The sequence below is a fragment of the Lucilia cuprina genome, chromosome 4, assembly GCF_022045245.1.
Source record: "Lucilia cuprina isolate Lc7/37 chromosome 4, ASM2204524v1, whole genome shotgun sequence".
In the NCBI taxonomy this organism is placed as follows: Eukaryota; Metazoa; Arthropoda; class Insecta; order Diptera; family Calliphoridae; genus Lucilia; species Lucilia cuprina.
The window spans coordinates 68,505,029-68,510,576 of record NC_060952.1 but is presented as its reverse complement, the minus strand read 5'-3'; positions in this window follow the sequence as shown (position 1 = coordinate 68,510,576).

Genomic DNA, 5,548 nt, shown 5'->3' with positions numbered 1-5,548 from the left:
TTTTTTTTTGATTTGATGTATTAAACATCTTTTTCCTCAAACTAACCTAACCTTCCACGATAGAACTAATGTCATGCTAAATTTCAGAAAGCATAAAATCCAGATCAAAAAGTATGGCGTCCAATCCAGATCCTGAGGTCAGACCTATTGGTATACCATATTTCACGCAAATCGGTTCATTAGTTTTCTGTAAGTCTCGAGTGGAAATTTTGTATGACAATTATACAGAAAATAGAAGAATAAGAGAATAGAGAAGAATAAGAAGAATCGTGACGTCAAATCATGATTTTATATAGCATATTGTTCCACTTTAGAATAGAACTATTAGTGTTCTAAATTTCATATAAATCGATTCAGTATTTTGTCCGTGAAAGCGTAACAAACAGACATTCTCTTTCATTTAATTATAGGATAATATATAGGTAAGGATAATTTTATAAAAAGTGGGCGTAGAAGGGGGCGTGGCATCGGATAACTATCTCATATATAGCCTATAGTTTTTCCAAGCTTATAACTATCGGTATGCAAAATTTCAGGTAAATCGGTTTAGTAGTTTTTGCATATTGTGATTGGAAAATTGGTGTAATAATAGTTTTACAAGAAGTGAGCGTAAAAAGAGGCGTGGCATCTGATCAAGATCATATATAGCCTATTGTTCCTTTTGGGGCTAGACCTATTAGCGGTCCAAATTTAATGTAAATCAGAAGTTTTGCCATGAAAGCGTTACAAACAAACAGTCTGTTTTGTATATATATAGGATTGTATTTTCAATTTGTAGAACAAAATTATGTATTTTGAAAATCCTTAAATCTCTGAAACACATGCATACATGCAAATTACTTAACATCGCTAAGCGCTATAAAAATATAAAGAAAAAGGCGTTTGTAATGATCAATAAATCTTGGAATTGTAACAAATTTAAATCTTTGGATTTTTCTATTTAAGACATGAAAAACTCATTTCTACAAATACTTGATAAATTAGAAATGTATTAATATAAACGTAGCTGGTCTGTAACTATTGTAAATATTTCAATGCTTATTTTATGCAAATAAGACCAAATTAAAAAATCACTAATAACTTGTGTTTCCGATAATAACCAAATATCTCAGAAAGTTGTTTTTTAAATATGTAAATATATAACAAAGAAATTAATTCTAAAATATTTCTTAAATATTTTAGATTAAAGAAGTTTTAAAGAAATTTACAAATTATGACATTACATTTATTCTATGCCTTTGTTGTAGTGAATATGAGCAAACTGAGCAATCATATTTGTCGCCGGGTTCTGATAAAAATATTCTGGCCCTAATGAAAATTAGTTCCACGTATGCACAAATGTTAGTGCCCTCACTACAGAAACAACAATTTTGTCAAGTTATCTAAAAATTAAATAGTTTAATGGGTTATAAAAAAGTACCTTGCTGGCATAGACGAATTTTACACGTCAAATTATACGTTTTGGCATATTTGGTACAAATCTAATACTAGTTAATTAGTAATGTTTAAATCGTTCCGTTAGGATTCACTATAAATTCTCGATTAGATTCGGGACATTGAGCTGAACACTACAACAAAAAAACAAGTAAGAAATTATAGGCGGGCGAGGCCCAGAGACCTGCGCCGAGCAAATTTGTCGGCGGCGGCGGCTTTAAGTCGGCTGTGAGCCGATGTTTGTATTAATTTTATTAAATTCTCTAGAAACAAAAATTTTCATGATGATAGTGTTTTACTTTTAAAGCATAAAAAACATTTTTCTGTTTTAAATCGTTTTATTTTTGAAAGTCAAAAATAAATACAAACAAAAAATTCATATTTTATTACATGAGTTTTAATAATATTAATAATAAAAATAAATATATACATATGTAGGTATTTTAAATAATAAATGAAAATATTTCATATATTTTTTATAAAAAAATTTGTACTCGAATTTTTTTTTTAAATTTAAAGATTTTAAAATTTGAATTCATTGTTAAAAAGAAAATAAACATTTGTATTATTTTATACTAAGCTATTAAATATTTCATAATTGTCATGAATGAAGAGATCCTGTTTATTGTTAATGGGCTTAAATTTGATCTTTTCGCTGTGACTAATGAGCCAGCACTTGAAAACGCTTCTTCGGATGATGCGCTAGTTGATGGAATGCATAAAATGGATGAGGCTAATTTCGCCACATTGGGAAATTGCTACAAATAATTTGTTATATTATAGAAAAATGTAAACACATTTAAGGTTTCCCTGACATTCATAAAATTAACAATTGCTTATTAAACATTTTTCCATACAAAATTTATTTTATAAAACATCAACAATTTCAATGTTCATTTTTGAATGCCAGAGATAAAATTTACTATTAAAATATGTATGTTACCTTTTCATTGTTTTGCCACCAAGTAAATGCTTCGCATTCCTCATCATGAGATGAAGCAAAATAATCCTTTATTTCCTTTTCTAAAGGATTTACATCATCTGAAGTAGATGTTTCAGTTATAAATGAAGCAATATTGCGCCGTATTTTTCCTGTCTCTAATTTCTGAAAATTAAAAATTATAAAATTTGCTTTTTTTTATATGTGTTTACCCTTTTTTTAGCATTTGTTGATGTCGTTGGCATATCGTCATTAATATCTTCACTTGAAAATTTCCGAATTTCCTTTAAAATAAGATCTGTTTTTGATATTCCTCCATTTATATCATCATTATTTAATATTTCGAACAGCGACATTTCCCTGTGAGCGGGAACCTTTTTAAGCCATTTCTCCAGTCTTTTCCAATTTTTTTGTAGGGGATCTAGGAGCGCCGCTACCAAATGAATTTTATAAATTTTAAATCTATTTGAAAAATTTTCTGTGGCAAAGGTATAAATTTTAATCGATTCCTCAAAACTGGCAGATTGCAAATTTTGTTCGATGCTGCCACTTATTTTTTCAAAAAAGACAATATTAGTGTTCACTGTTGGGTACTTACGACCCTGAAGATATTTCGTTTCTTCTTCAAATATCTCAAGAAATTTTAAAAATTCTTCCATAAGACTCTTCTCCATTTCATTTAATATTATTTCGGATTTTCCAATTTCCAATAGGGCTATGTTGACTACTTTGATGTTTCTGTGGAAACTTTTAAACATAGTGCAGAGTGTATTCCACCGAGTATCATTACAATTTTTTAAAGTGCCTGGAGGTTGCGCTCGAAAAAATTTTTCATCGACGTCATCAATGTCCATTAGAAATTGTTGTTCTGTTTCCATTACGTCACACATTTCCGTAGTTTCACTTAGGAGGTTTACAAGTGCCTCATTTTCAAAGGCATTTTGGATTTTGATTATATTATCCGTATTATAATTAAGGCACTTGTAAATCCTCTTTAATTTGCTAACCATATTTGCAAAAACGTAAAAATCATTATTGCATAATACGTCATGCACAATAAACCGATGCAAGGAATGTATTGAACACGGCAACCGGTTCATTTTTGCTAGTTTTAAGGCCGCCACTATGTTGCTTCCTCCATCGCTCACAACTACAATCTCTTTTTTTCTAGTTCAAAGTTCTTCAAAGTATCATATACATTTTGACAAATTGTTTGTTTATTATGAGGATGGGGAAAAATTTCAGTTTTTAATGAAATACATTTTGTTTCGAAATTTTGGCAAAATAAAATTCGAATGTTTATAAAGCTTCGCCTCTTATAGGAGTCGGTCCACATGTCAAGGACTAGCGAAATGTTTACTGGACATTGATTATTTAAAAATTTGGATATAGTTGTTTTATATGTTCCATAAACATCCTCAAGAGCAGACCGACTTAATGTTGTAGAAGATGGCAATGTCATATTTGGTTTTATCGCCTTTATATAACCAATAAATCCTGGTTGCTCTACTATATTGAACGGCCTCTGCAGCACATCTGTACAAGCAGACGTGCGTTAGCAAATTTTTCTGTATCAGATTTGTCCAACATTTTTGATTTTCCAGATAAAACGTATTTGGTTTTTGCGTTTGAAATTTCCGTATTTTTTGATTTCACCTCAATACTGTGTGCACTTCTTAAATGATTGCATAGTAGAGTATTCAAACGATTAATCGTCGATCGGTTAATCGATTAATTTTTGACGATTAATCGTTCGAATAAATGAAAATTGTCAAATTTCAAATAACGAATAAACCGAATAATTTCTATCAATTAACCGATTAAGAAAAACTCCCTATTTAGCAGTAAAATTACTATATATTTTCTACATAATTGAATATTTTTATTATAAATTTTCTTCTTTTCTTAATTTCTTAATAATTTTTTTATAATAAAGAAAATTTACTTGATGATTTTTGAAAAGAAATCATGGAAATAATTATATAGCATTTATTTCTACAACCAGTTTTTTGGGAACATTGTTGTGTTCTTAAGTTTTTCCAATAAGTTCTTCAGCAAAAGTTATAGTTAAACTAGTGTTTAAGGGAACTTATGAATTCTAGAACTCGTTGAAAATCTTAAAAACAGTAATTTCTTTATATAGAAAAGCATTTCACATAAACGGGAATGGTTTATAATATTTGAGAAGAATTAAACATACAATTATAGTGAAAGAAGTGAAAATAATAATTTTGTTTATAAACCGTTCAAAAGTTATTTTCAAACATGATCTATGGTTACAGGAAACTGTGGACCATAAGTATTAACTCTGTGTACTCAGTTTTTCATAATCGGCTCATTAAAGGACTTTAAAGTTTAAAAGACAACCGATTTCAAAAGATGAATTCCAAATTTATATTAAAAAGTTGGCATTAATATTAATTTCAAATGAAGGTGGCTTCCTTTGCTTCGAAATAATATAATTTATTTCAAATCATCAAGAAAGAATTGAAAATCTTACGGAAAATTTGTTTAAAAAAAGTAGTTAAAAGTTTTTGTTTCGAAAATGAAACGTTTTTAAATTTAATTTCATTTTCGTTTTTTTTTTTCAAAGTGAGACAGGTAAATAATATATGTATATAGAATGTACAGATTACCAGCATCCATTTGACACCAATATTAGCATCATAAAATGCATATAAATATTTCAAATATTTGTTTGTAGTCCTTTAAACTTTGAAATCGTTCTTTAAGGACATAAAAATCGGAGTACGCAGAATTGCTATAAGTGTAATCTATTTTGACAGCTTGTTTTCAAAATTGTTACTGTGTATAATATGAAGAAAATTATTGTAAAAAGCAATAGTAACATCTAGTTTCTTTTTGTTCGAATAACCGAATAATTTTTAATTATCCGATTATTAACCGGCTAACGTAAAACCTCAAATAATTATTTGTCGAATAAACCGAATAAGACAAAAACCCGAATAATTGAATACTCTATTGCATAGGTTTGTGGTAGAGGTGGAAACGCCGAATCTAAAATTATTTCGTCTTAATTTAGAAAAAATCTCATTTGAAATGTAGAAAAGCTAATTAAATTGGAAATTCTTTAATTCCAATGGTTCCCAGTCACTTTCAAATTTGTATTTTACTTCCTTCCTATAAATAATACATTTACTCACCCCCTTAGTC